This window comes from Anastrepha obliqua, chromosome 3 (genome assembly GCF_027943255.1).
Source record: "Anastrepha obliqua isolate idAnaObli1 chromosome 3, idAnaObli1_1.0, whole genome shotgun sequence".
In the NCBI taxonomy this organism is placed as follows: Eukaryota; Metazoa; Arthropoda; class Insecta; order Diptera; family Tephritidae; genus Anastrepha; species Anastrepha obliqua.
Window position 1 is genome coordinate 27,549,823 of NC_072894.1, and position 13,625 is coordinate 27,563,447.

Genomic DNA, 13,625 nt, shown 5'->3' on the forward strand with positions numbered 1-13,625 from the left:
CTAGTTGTCTCGACAAAAAAAGCTGGATGGTACATCGTGAACATGATTAGTCGTTGTTTGAGAGCCATGTCAATTGCTTTGTTACGTCAATCACGTTGGTATGCCAAGATCATGATGAAGGTCGCTATTACTTATGCGTTTACTATGCTCCGCAGAAATTTTGTTTTCCAGACGTTGGATAGAGGTGATGTATTAGGTTGGGGAATACGTTCGTAGCGTTTTTAGCTAAGACTTTTATTTAAACAAAAAACCCCTCTCGACCAATTTGTTGATGTCCTTCCGTCGAAAATCGCCTGTTCCGGTGTCAAAGAAGTTGTTGAGCCAGTTATTAAGGACGTCTTTGTTATCGAAGGTAAGGCCCTTCATATGGTTTGATAGGGTGAGGAAAAGATGGTATCCGTTGGTGCAACGTCCGCAGAATATGGCGAAAGCTGAAGAACCCTCCATTCTAGCTCTTGGAGTGTGGCTTTGACGACTTGTGCAACCGTTGTCGTGAAGGAGTGCGGGTTGACCATGTCCATCATGTCTTTCTCATTTATGCGGTGTATCTGGGCAATGTAGAGCTCCTTATTGACTCTGTCATTCTTTTGGAGCACTTCCCAGTGCACCATATTCTCTCAGTCCCACCAAACACATATCATGATCTACTTTGGATAAAGATCCGACTTGATTCTCAACTTTGACGTATCTCCTTTAGCCACCCACTCATTTCTTTGCTTCATATTGATGTATAGGCACCATTTCTCATCTCCCGTGACGATTCGGTACAAAAAGCGCTGTTTATGACCGCGTGTTGCTCGATGGCGAGCGAGATGCTAAGAAGAAATTTGAAGCCGACTTTCTTTGTTTTTTTCGTTGAGCTCGTGAGACACCCAATCTTCCAATTTTTCAGTAAATCCCATTGAACGAAGGTGATTGAGAATCGTTTTATGAACCCAGTTCCTTTTTTCTGCCAACTCGCGACTGGTTTGGCGGCCGTTCTCCTTCAAAAGTGATTCGGTTTTATTCATCGAATTCAGGAGGCCTTCCACTGCGGGACGTTTTATCGACGTCAAAGTCGCCATTTCTGAACTTTTCAAGCCATTTCCGCACTGTAGACTCGCAAATGTCCCGGGCTGCTTCGGCAGCTTTTTGACTCCGATGAAAAACAAAAAAGAGCAGATGTCGAAAATGTTGATTTTTGCCTTCTGGGTATTCCATTTTTAAGCCTCAAAACTAATAAAAAATTAAATAACTCAAAAATTCATTTAACATAGGTTTGTAGAGCAGAAAGAGTTGTATTGACTGAATACTTAACCTTTTCCAAACAGCAAACAAGTCGTTTTCAAGTAAAAGAAACTACAAAAACGCTATGAACTTATTCCTCAACCCAATATATGTACGTTAAGAAATTAATAATGAAAGATTTAATATAATTGAAAATCTTCTGAAATTAATGTGATTGAAACTTATCAGCCTTTCTTTGCTTTTTTGTTAATAAATTAAAAAATTAAAATAAATTAGTAAATAATTTTTAAAAAGTCATTGCTTGCTTATTACTAGGGCCTTTGAAAGTGTTCGGTCTAGTTTCGGTTGAAAATGGCCCAATTTCAGCCTTGAAAATCGATGTTTGGACGTTTTCTCTTAATTTTTTAAAGCGTTAGCGCCAAGGAATAGTTTTATATCTGTAAATACATAAAATAATAGGTGTCCAATTTTTTTGGCCAGAGAACAAATTTAGAGGGTAGCATTAAAAAAATGTTTTTTTTGGCTCATCCTAATAGATAAACACATATAGGTATATACGTACATATATGAACGCATAATAGCCACAATATCTAGGAACAAATACACGTACATACATTTAAATAATATTTAACTATGTAATAATGTGTTGTCGAATAACTCAATGAATGGCTTTAAAAGTACTTACATACATACAGATAAATGTATTTAAAACTCTACATATATACAATTAAATATTATATAATAAATATATTAAATTTCTCGCTTAAAAGTTCAAATGAAAATTTGTTAAATTATTGAAGTTCAAAGTGATCGATAAGTTTAAGCGAAAATTATACAATTAAAACGTCATTTTATATGTACGTAGAGTTAATTTACACACACCTACATATACATATGTATATAGTTAGTACACAAATTTTATGTACATTTCTGTAGGTGCAGTACTTATTGCATATAAAAAAGTTGAAAATGCCGCGGAAAACCTTTCTTGTATACAGTTTTTCTTTCAAAGTCATCCCCATGAGATATTATGCACTTGTGCCAACGTTTTTTCCAACCTTCGAAGCACTTCAAAAAATCATTTTTTTTATTTTGTTCAGCTCCTCCTTCGATGCCGTCTTTATCTCGTCAATCGTAGCGTAGCGTCGTCCTTTCATGAACCTCTTCAGTTTCGCGAACAAGAAGAAGTAACAGGCTACCAGACCAGGGGAATACGGTGGCTGTGGTATCATTAGTGTGTTGTTTTTGGCCAAAAAGTCGCGCACAAGCAACGATGTGAGAGCAGGGGCGTTATTGTGATGCAAGAGCCAATTTTTGTTCTTCCACAAATCCGGGCGTTTCTGGCGGATTGCTTTGCGCAAATTGCGCATAACTTGCAGGTAATATTCCTTATTGACCGTTTTACCCTGTGGCAAGAACTCATGATGCACAACGCCCCTGCAATCGAAGAAAACGGTAAGCAAAACTTTTACATTCGACCGAACTTGGCGCGCTTTTTTCGGTCTTGGTCCGTGCAGCAGCTTCCATTGAGACGATTGAGCTTTAGTTTCCACGTCATAACCATAAGCCCACGATTCGTCACCAGTTATGACCCTCTGGAGCATATTTGGGTAGTCGCGGGCAGAGTCAAACATTTAATTAGCAATGTTCATGCGATGCTGCTTTTGGTCGAAATTGAGCAGTTTTGGTACGAATTTTGCGGCGACCCGTCTCATGCCCAAATCATTGAAAAAAATTGAACGACACGAGCCAATCGATATGTCTACGTCCTAAGCAACTCCTCTAACGGTGATTCGACGATTGGCCTATACCATTTTCTTCACTTCATCAATTTTTTTTGTCGTTCACATCTTCCCGGCCTTCTGAGAACATTTTGTACCACCGAGAAACGTTGCTTTGGTCCAAAGTAGCTTCTTCGTATGACACAGTCAACATTCGGAATGCATCCGCGCACTTAATTTCGTTTTTCACACAAAATCTGATACAGGTTATTTGATCCATCTTTTTGAATAGGTAAAAATCGAAGACGAGCCGAAACACGTGCAAGCAAAGCAGCTGTCAACAATTAACTGAACATTCAAAATGGCCGAAATCGTCGGCATGAGTGAGAGATATGAGTACCAACATATCGCCACAAAAAAATCTAAATTCGAATATATGTACGTAACCTGCGAAAATTCAAAATTCGCGATACTTTTTCAACACACCTCGTACACACATATATTTATTGCAGTAAGTGAAGCAAATTTTAAAAGTGCGAAATATCAACACAGCGTCGCCAGAAAGAACTTTTTGCAAAATAAATAGGAAATTATACCAAATTCACATACGCAATCATAACTTCCTCATACACAGTTCAACTGTTATGCATAATATATGTGGCGCAAAATTAATCACCCTATGGGAAAATTAAAAATTTTTGCCTATGGCGCCTTACATCAATCATATTTGACGCTTGCGAACCAGACAGTGTCAGTACTAGGTTGTTCAATAAGTTTTGTGGTTCGACAAGGAAAACACAATTTTATGGTTTGAAGTACAATTTATTATTCAGCATAGTCTCCCTGAACATCAATACACTAGTTCCAACGAGATTCCAATTCATGAATTGAATTCCATATGCTTCCATAGATGTTATGACCTCATGATTTGATGAAAAACGCTTTCCACGTATGCAATTTTTTTGGTCTCAAAATAGATGGAAGTCGCTAGAGGTCAAATCACGGGGGATGCTCCAACAACTCGAACTTTAATGGATTTTAAATTTTCTTTTCCGCTTTTGACACAATGCATTGCCCTGTTGTAAAATATTTTTTTTTCTTTTGCAAACTGGGTATTTGTTCACGAATTTCTTCTTCAGCTAGTCTAAAAGATTACAATATTATTTAGAATTTATTGTTTTATCAGTTTGCAAGTGACCCACAAAAAAAATTATTTTTGCATCCCAAAAACTTTGATTTCTTGAACGAACTCAATTCGGAGCCGAAGAACCAAGTTCGCATCACTCTTTAGCCTACTGTTTTGATTTAGGATCATGATGATAGATCCAAGTTTCATCCATAGTGATGAATCGATGCACAAATACCACTTTATCCGCTCTTTTTTTATTGTTATTTACATTGTAACTAGTTAATAAATTATAAACTAACGAACAATTTGGATTTAATTTTGTACAATACAACTAAATTTACAAATACTCTGCACCAGACTTGCAGGGAAATGGGCTACTGCGTAGGTTGGTGCGGTTTTTTTCGCTTTCTTTCCATTTACCGCGGTCAATTAGGGCTGAGGCTTCGCTATTTACATGGGTGGCGTAGTCTCTCCATATGAGCGTTTATGTTGATCGAAGTGGCATCTGATTGGATACCAAGGTCCCATTCGATATCGGTGTTGCGTACGTACCAAGGTGCATTAACAGCGCATCGTAGTACCTTATTTTGGAATCTTTGTATGGATTTTATATTGGTTGAGCTTGAGCAGCCCCATAGGTCGATCCCATAGGTCCAAATTGGTTTAAGCACCTGCTTATTGTATAGGGATAAGGCTGATTGGTTGCCCATAAGCCAGTACATACACAGTATGTTCAATAAATAACATAACTTTTCAGATGTAGAATAAAACACGTATCGTACTGCGTTTGAAAGTTATTGAAGTGAAAACTTCTTTAGAATCGTTGGGAGTGATTTGAGAAAAAGTGAAACGAAAAAAGCGACACTCTTGGCTACGAATATTACATATACACGTAGCGACGAACTAAATAACTTTTAGGCCAGCGCCGACAGCATGGCGCGATAGCCGAGCGGCTAGCAATGTGAGCTTCCGATCCAAAATCCTTGGTTCGAATCACAAGAAAAAAAATTTTTTTATACTGTTATTTTATTTTATTTTATGATATGTTTATGAGGAGCTTTTTTTCATGGCAGAAATACACTCGGTGTTTTGCCATTGCCTGCTGAGGGGTGAGCGCTATTAGAAAACTAGTTTTCCTTAATTTTGGTGTTTTCACCGAGATTCGAACTGACGTTCTCTCTGTGAATTCTGAATAGTAGTCACGCACCAACCCATTCGGCTACGGCGTTTGTTTAATTTTACTGATGCAAAAATGAGGGAAAATATTTGAATAAAGTTTGCTTACTGTTTACACATTTTCCAAAGGTGACGGAGAACCAAAAAAAAAAGTCGATTTTCAAACAAATACGAGTGCATATGTGTAATTGTGTTAGAGTTTCGGTCACGCCCCAGCAAAAACTGCGTGCATATGTGTTTGTAACATTCAAAAAAATGTAATTGTGTTAGAGTTTCGGTCACGCAGGTTTTGCTGGGGACGCTCATAATAGCAACCGCGTGTGTATTTTTATATTCGTAAATATTTTCATTTTTAAATATTTACCGCAATTATGCCGAAAAATAATGCAGAAAAGTGTCGTGAATATCGACAGAAAAAAAATCAATAAATAGCATCACGGAATTCATTCACGAAAATTTAATAAAGTATACACCAGAAGTATCGCGGATACTTAGAAAAGATTACAATAAAGTTCCAATGATTTTAAGTGGCGATTTTAACGTAAATTTTGCATTGGACACAGCGGTTCCTTTAATTGACGTTCTCAATACAACATTCAATTTAAAAATGTGTAACAATCGCACTGAATCGACAACACGATCAAAAACAACAATTGACGCGGTATTTCAAAGATATGTTGACAACATCGAATTCAAAGCATTTGTATCATATTTTAGCTATCATAAGCCACTCGTATCATTTGTTGAAATTGAAAACATTGAGGATGAATAATAATAAAATGAAGAAAATAAAATATGAACTTTATAGCAATATTATAATGAACCTATAATTATCCCGCTCCTAATGCTGCTTTCGTCTCATTCTCTCTCAGTTTGTTTTACGGAAGGTTTCACTTCTATCGCGTCTAACCGTTAGACTGGTATTTTTTTTTTATTCAAATTAGTCTCCATTTAACTCGATACAACGTTCAGAACGATCAACCAATTTCTGCATGGACTTTTTTATGTCATCTAAGGGAATGTTCTTTAACACCTGTGTCACGGCTGCTTGAACGGCTGGAATATCATCATAAAACGCACCTTTCATGGCAGTTTTCAATTTAGGGAACAGAAAATAGTCGCATGGTGATAGATTAGGAGAATACGGAGGATGGTCGATGACACAAATATGTTTTTGCATCAAAAATTCACGAACATTCACCTGCATTATCATGCAATAAAAAAAGCTGTTTCCCCTCTGGATATTCAGGTCTTACATGAACAATTCTTGATCACAAACGATGTAAAACTTGTAAATAGTATTCTCCATTAATAGTTTGACCTTCTGCAACAAATTCCTTGTGAACAATACCCTTTAAATCGTAGAACGTGATCAACATTGGTTTGATTCTTGACTTCTGAAAACGCAATTTCTTTGCTTTTGGCTCCCCTTTCGTCTTCCATTCTGCAGATTGACGCTTAGTTTCAGGGTCATATTTGAAGCACCATGTTTCGTCACCAGTTATGATCGAATCAAGAAAATCTGGATCGTTTTCAGTTGTTGAAATGATGTCTTTACAATGCTCTACACGAGCGATTTTTTGATCTTCATTTAATTGGTGTGGAACAAAGCGTGTACAAACCTTTCTTTTACCCAAGTCATCAGTTAAAATTTTCCAAATAGTACGAGGAGATGAATTTAATTCTTCAGCCAACATTCTTACAGTGAAGTTTCCGTCAACAGCAATGATTTCGCGGACTTTTTCCACCAATTCAGCACGATTACTTGCTTCTGGACGACCAGGTCTTTCATCATCATTCCAATCTTCACGACCATTTCTAAATCGTTTAAACCAATTATATACATTTGAATGAGCTAAACAATCATCACCATAAACTTTTTGCATCTATTCGTACGTCTCACTAAATGTTTTTCCAAGTTTAACACAGAATTTAATATTTGCTCTATTTTTACGACCCAAGCACGAAACATACAGTCAATAAAAGGCTCGTAACTTTTTAACCTGTCAAACGATTTACATGAAGTTGGCTGCGGTTGAAAGCTGACGCAAAGTTTAATAGATAACTCTACGTGTTCCATGATTTAAATAAAAATTTCTGTTGAACATACTGTGTATTTCTAAATCTGTTATCTTACTCTTCTTTTTTTCTTTTAAACGTGAGCATTCCATCTAAGCTTGGTATGTAGTGTCATACCTAAGTATTTCATCTAAGCTTGGTAAGCTTTTTCGAAAACGCTCTAAATGTAGCTGAGAAAGTCACATTCGAATGTGTTTTTGTTCCATTTTTAGCGAATGCGGCGCCCATTGTGTATACAGCTTTTTCAAACCCAATACTTCAGTAATAATATTGCTTATACTGTACAATGAGATGTTTAGGGCTTCTACTAAATCTCTTTCAGTCACTTGATAATTTTCCAATACGACATCCAGTATTCTTCGTAAGATTTCTGGTATTGTTGCTGTTTTTGGGCGTCTTTGGCGTGGATGGTCTTCAATGATTCTACGACCACATTTAAGTTCAGCAACCCATTTACTATAGTAATTACAATTTGGGTCGAACTTTTTAGTTTCTTTTCTATAACTCACTTAAATTAATTTTTTCATTTACATATGTTCTGACTAAATAAATTTCTTAAGAGAAAAAATAGATATTATTATAAATAAATAAAAATAAATAAAAAACATAGCCATTTAGCTGATTCTTTCATGTAAAGGCCAAAAATGGTGATATTTTGAAATTGGGGGACATCAGAATTCGTTTTAGAGGTATGGTTCCTTCGGCAATGTTTCTTATTTTGATCCCTAGAATACGATTTTCACAGAACAATGAGCGATTTTTAAATTGACCCGCCCTAATGTATATGGATACCACCAAACTATGTAGTAAAAACTTATCTACTATACTTACGCAAAACTTATTGAACAACCTAGTATACAAACAGCCATGCAATGGATCGGGTAAAGGTTATTCATTAAAGAAGTTATTCCAAAACAAAACTGGACGACTAATTTTGCGCCACCTTGTAAAAAATCCTTTCGTATAAACATTGTTTTCTGATAAGCCTTTCCTTATACGCATTGGCTTTCTGCATTGTGTTGGTGCAGGCAAAGTCTTTCTCATATACAATAAGTTCTGTACTCAACTGGCATATAATAAATATAATATGGCTTTAATAGCTACTAACTAAGTAATTCATATTCAAAAATTAATTATGACCAATACAAACATACACACATATGCATACATGCATGTATATTTACCATATATATATAATAAATATAAGTGCATATAAAAATATACAATAAACAAGCAGCAAATTGTAAATTATGCAAAATGCAGAATTCGAATTGTTGCCTATAAACAATACGCATTAAATGCCTAATTATTATAACTGTTAAATACATTTTTGTACTTTATCGTTCAGAGGGCTGTCAACATTTTTATGACAGCTTAGATATAGATTTTTGTAATGTAAAAACCAAAACTGTGTTAAATAATTTATTTAAATCTGTTAATATTTTTTTACTTTTCATATTTTATTGTTAAAATTTGAAATTTTGAATTCAAATAAATGCCCGATAGAAAAATTGTGATAATCCGTTTTATGCCGTTATGTGTTTAAAGGTTTTTCAAAATAAACATAAAAATGGTTGCTCCCCGCAAGACGGAATAATTAAAGGTGATGTACAAGGTGAAGTCCAAAATAAATGAGTTCCAGTAAAAGCTTGGAGACATTCGGTTCCGTGAAAGCGAAGTTATTGCGTCAAAAGTGTCAGTATGTTTGTGTCATCGGTACAGAAATGAGTTACGACCAAAGAGGTAATATCAAATTTAGTTTTAAAATCGGTAAAACGTTTACCGAAACATTTGAATTGATGAAAGAATTTTAAGGCGATGATTGTCTATCTCGTGCCAGAGTTCATGAGTGGTTTACAAGTTTCAGAGATGGTTGTGAGGACATACAAATAAATGTCAAAGAACATACGGGCCGCCCAAAATCAGTAATCACCGAAAACTCCATCGAAATTGTTCGTAAATTTATCAAAAATGAATCGAAATCGTTGAAATTGATGGAATCAGAGTTGAATATCTCCAAAGCAATGATTTATCGCATTTTAACTGATCATTTGGGCTTACGAAAGGTCTGTGCACGCTATATTCCGCACAAGTTAATTCAGGACCAAAAACTGCTAAGAATTCAATATTCGAAAGACTTCATTAAAGAGGCGAGAAAAGACGAAAACTTCCTTTACAACTTTGTAACTGGTGATGGAATGTGGTGTTTCCAACATGAACCTGAAACTAAGCGTCAAAGTGTCGAATGGAAGGCCCAGACGAGCCATCACTCCAAAAATCGCGCTTGGAGAATTCAAAAATCAAGTCGATGCTCATTTGTTTTCACAATTCCAAGGGAATTGTCCGCAAGGAGCGCGTGCTAATTTTCTATCTTGGCGTTTTGAAACGTTAGTTGTATCACATTTGTCGAATTCGCCCTGAATAGCGCGAAGGAGGAAACTGGCGTTTATTGCACGATAATGCACCATCTCATAGATCCACTCTTGTGACTGATTTTTTGACTAGAAATCGCATTTTAATCATAAATTTGCCTGATATGGCTCCCTTTGTACTATTCAGAAAATTACATTTGGCCATGAAAGGAAACCGTTTTGCGTCCGTAGACACCCTACAAAAGGCTTGTACCGACATCCTGAAGGACATTCCGGTCAATGTCCTGAAACACTCTTTTGAAAAGCTTTTAGATCACGTAAAACAATGTATCGAGGCAAGATAGTCCCTTTTGAATAAATAAACTCGAAGTTATCAGAACAAAGCCCCTGTCGTTTCTATTTTAGTTCAGTATTTTTCATTTTGGACTTCACTTTGTAAGATGTTTAATTTTCACGCTTTGTCAGCCATCTTGAGCTACTTAATAAATCGGGGATGTTCTCTTGGAAAAGCTACTTTTTATATCAGAGCAAATTCTAAAGAAAAGGTACTCAAAAGCATAGAAATTAAAACTTTTTCTAAAAAGTTTTGCAGGCAATGCAGTTTTTGTTGTGTCACAAAATGTGGCCACAAGAGGGCGTTAAGTTTGTTCATGTCGCGAGAGACAAAATAAAAAGAAATATTGGATAAAATCGTGTGGGACTGGGAGTTCGCCTTGTTTCATTCTGTGCGGACAGCTAAATGGACACAACGAGAGAAAAAAAAATTAGCTGATCAGCTGATTTACCGTTACCACCTTTAATTGATTCGCCTTGGTATCGCTCTTCGGTAAAGGATTTCGAGATCGAGCCATATCGGAATAGGCCGAAGTTGTCGAGTGATGCTCTTCCGTTGCATGGTGAAAAGATGTTTATCTCTTTAACATACCGTTATTCGGGAATGAGCGAATTTGAGAGAATCAGCTGATGGCCCGACTAAATAGGGGATGTGTTTAAAACAAAAATGAGACTGTGTTGGTGATATACGAAAAACTCAACCAATGACACTTCGTTGCCGTCTGAGCCCCGACTGATTGGACGAATGTATGAATACATTTGAAATGATCATGCATAATTCGGCTGCCAAATATCTCTTGTGACGTAACAGCCGAAGTTCCGCTCACAATTTTCTTTTTCACCATAATTAAATAGCAAACCTCGTAAATTTTAATCATCTCTGCTGTCGATGTCTATCGAAATTTTGTATTGCTGGAATGAGCCCGAAACGGCCCATCTTTTAGATCACTCTTCTACGCAAATAGATTAAGTCATTTTTTATTTAAAAAGTGCAGAATTTTGATTTAGATCACATACTGATTGTCGTATGTTTCACCTGATTGGCACTTGCTGATTGGCAGATTAAAAAAGTTGGCAGACCCAATCAAAACGATTCATTGGACTTACGACGATATGGCGAAGGGAATATCCAAAATTCGTACATTAACATAGGTCTTTTGAGGAATGGAATAATATAATTTTTGTGGGAATCTTACGGTTTTTTAGATATAGGTTGGTAAAGCTTTAGTGGAGCGTACCGAAACAAGGCGAATTTATTACAGTTGATGATATCCGCACATAAGTAAAAACATACGTATTTTGTTTTTGCCTTTTAAATTCCATCACTTTACATTCCATCATCTTGCTAACAAGAACGTGTAAGGGTGATTCACATGATTTTACAGTCTGGTAAGCGTGTTGATTTCTACTAAGTGAACTTCTCGGCAATACCCCCACTCGAATATATTTCTCCACCACACGTTCTAGACTTTTCAACACGAACGATGTTGAACTGCTTGGTCTAAAGCTTGTTGCTAGGGAATAGTCATCTTTTCCTGATTTCGAAATAAATACTACTCTTACGCATTGCCATTAGGGTGGTATATAACCAAATGCAAGACAGGCTGTGAATATTCTTTCCAGGGCCTCAATCAGCCTGTATCTTCCTTTCTTAAGCATTGCTGGATATATTCCGTCAGGTCCAGGGGACTTAAAGTTCTCAAAGAAAGATAAGGAATAGCTTATCGACTATTTTGTCACTATCCGACTCGCAATATACCAGCTGTACCTAGAGGTTCCACCGTCGCTACTGTTATTGTTTATGCCACTCTCTACTTCAGAGAGTGTTCTACTACCCGGAAAATGGTTTTGGAGTAGAGCATTAAACGTTTCCGATTTGGAAATGGTGTATAAACCATCAGGTTTTCGAATGAAATCCACCCTTACTGAGCGATCTAGATGTAGGACCTTACAAAGTCTCGCTGTTTCCTTCATTTCTTCGACGTTACTACAGAGATTACTAAACTAAATCTTTATAAATACATAAATGTACCATTACATATAGAACTCCAAGGCGACCAGAGTATCTACGGTGGCGCCATTAAGAAACGGTTACTTTATTTTTTGCAATTTTGGCAAGTCTGACGTCAGCTCACTTCGCAATACAAAACAAACAAATGTTGGAAAAATTACATGTTCGCGAAAATTCAGTGAATGGCTTTGTAGTTTTGTGATTTGTGAGATTTAAACTAATCAAACTAATGAAACGAAGTGCCGTACGTTGAATTGTAAAAGCACAAATTAATATAAAGCCCCCAAATTCAGTTCGTGGTCTTACGTCACGGCGAATTCGAAAGGCGCAATCTGATCCTCTCATCATTCTTGATAGAACTCGGCGCATATAACAACTAGGCACATATGAGTAGAAAAAGCTGTGTTTAAACAGAAATGGAGGAAATTTGTAATCCGTAAATTTGTTAACTTGCACTTGTTATTATGACAGCAAAAGTTGTAGTGCCGTTCTCTATTACCTCAGGAGTTAAACAAGGAGATGCGCTTTGAACACTGATACTTAACCTGCTGCTACATGCAATACTAAGCGAAATAAACCCGAATGGAAACATCTACAACAAGCCATTCCAAATGTGTGCCTATGTAGATAACATACTAATAATAGCAAAAACTAGAAAAGAGCTGCGGCTGCGTTCAAAAAGCTGGAGGAAAGGATACATCTAGCTGAACTGATAATCAATGCAGAAAAAACTAAATATATGGTCCGATCAAACATTGTATCCAATGAACTAGAGTGTGTGGCATACACATTCCAATGTGTAAATAAGTTCACTGACTTGTGCATTACATTATCAGCCAACCAAGACATGTCGGTAGCAATCAATGACAGAATACGGGCAGCCAACAAAGCATATAATGCTAATCTAAAATTGCTCAGATCTAAAATATTATCGCGAGAGCAAAAATTAAGAATGTATAAAGCACTTATACGATCTGTGCTTACTATGGACGCTCAAAGCTAACGAGACAAAACTCCGAAAGATCTATGCCCGCTTAGACTGGCAGATGGCACTTATCGCATTAGGCACAATGCCGAACTGGGAGACATAGTTAAAAAAGAAACTTTAATAAGATTTATTAAGTCTCAACGACTTAAATGGCTGGGACATGTGTCTAGAACGCCAAGGGAGCGATCAGCGAGAAAGGCACTGGATCTTCGCCCAATTGGAGAAAGAAAAAGGGGACGCCCGAGGAAAAGGTGGCTAGAAGATGTAAAAGCTGATCTTAGGAAAATGCGCGAAATGTTGGAGATAAGTGGCTGGAAATCGAGATCGATGACAAGAAGCTGTGAAGGAAGCAATGATACACCAAGGACTGTGACGCTAAGAAGAAGAAGGAGAAGATATTTGTTAACTTAATATTCAATATTATTACGTACCACGGTTTAATGAAATGTCAAGACAGCAAATGCCCCACTTGAGAAAATTAATACGAAAATAACAGATGTCATTAAGGCGCGAAAGATTTGAAGATGTAGTTGTGGAATTATATATAAATATTTTTTCTTGAAAATGAGTCAATAGAAAATGTTCAAGG